The following is a 1,553-nucleotide window of genomic DNA, read 5'->3' as shown; positions in this document are numbered from 1 at the left end:
GGACCTCCATTTTGTGTCCTATCCAAGGGACAGAGTGTTTTGCCCCTTGCTAGAGGGGATGGTATGATTACATACAACATTGCTCAGTCCAGACTCAGGTTCGAACCTGGGTAGCTTGGGTCAGAGGCAGATGCGCTACCGACTGAGCCAACTCACAGCCTACAATGCTCATGTAAGCCATGGGTATGCTGGTTTTTGTTTTTGTTTTTGTTTTTTTTTGCTTTTTGGAAAAACTTCTCACAGGGTCTACCATTGTACAACATGTAAATGCTTATATATACTCAATTAATGTTTTTTTAACTGTTTTTGCAATTTCGGAAGTAACCCAGGTTATTGGTTCTTTTTTCACACAAAGAATTTGATTATTTCTTTGTCATTTTCTCTGTTTTTTAACATACAATAGGTGAGAAATTTGTTATTCAGTTAATATGAGATGTCACCTCCAAAATCTTCTTTTCTTATGTAACTGACAACTAATTGAAGGGGTCGGTGCAATATAGTGCTAACCCACACAATAGTCATTTTGAGATAATCGCTGTTGAATGTTTGGAAAGTCCATACATTGTACATTATAAGACATGAATGCATGCATTTTTTACCATCTTTTTGGTTGAATTCAAATATGATATTTTCACGGAGGTTAGAGTGAAGGATAAGGATTACGAAAATGCATGTAACTCAATTTTGACAGAAGTGTGGGTTAGCACTATATTGCACTGACCCCTTCAATTATCAGTCAGTTGTGCAAATTTATGCAAGACGTGCACATTGTGACCTAAATTTACTCAAACATTTCATGGGATTGATATTTTTCAGAAAAATCTCTTACATTGTTCAAACAAACCTCAGATTAATCAAGTTTTTCCAATTATTTGTTTTTTCTGTTTCTGCAATTTCATTTTTCATTTCTATATTTTTTTCTTGGCTATAAAAATGCCATTGGGAATGAAATCTTATTATTACATAGTTGTATGGGATGTGCAACGAGCCCAATTTACCAAATATGAAGAAGTACAATATATCAATAGAAAATAACAACAACAACTGTACAACACATCATGACCTTGCCCTTCAAAACTTACACAAATATCTAAGCACAGAGAATACATGATTATATAATTGAATAAGACATATGAACAACTAAGGACATTTTAGCCTGACGTTCAAGAATATATGGGGAATACATAAAACCCCCACCCCCAAACAAACAAACAAACAAAAAAAAGCAAAACAAAACAAAACAAAACAAAACAAGAGACCTAGGGGGTCTCACGCTCACCTGAGCATCGCAAGTTCTTGCACTCTATTACTGCAAAACAAAGCAAACTTTTCATCCATTACTATTATTATTTTTTTGGGGGGGGGGGGGGGGGAGGAGGTCAAAAATCCGTCTTGGGGTTTTCTAGAAGAATTTGAAACCGTAAAAAAGTTTATGCACAATGCACAATGGACGCTGGACAATGAATGATCGCAAAAGCTCACTTGAGCCTTTGGCTCTGGTGAGCTAAAAAAACTTGTGATTGAATGATGGAGGAGTTTGCTGTGATCTCCTA

This window comes from Diadema antillarum, unplaced genomic scaffold (genome assembly GCF_040938485.1).
Source record: "Diadema antillarum isolate AM-2024a unplaced genomic scaffold, OU_Dant_1.0 seq00001229_RagTag, whole genome shotgun sequence".
Taxonomy (NCBI): domain Eukaryota; kingdom Metazoa; phylum Echinodermata; class Echinoidea; order Diadematoida; family Diadematidae; genus Diadema; species Diadema antillarum.
Note: the sequence above shows the minus strand (reverse complement) of the source record.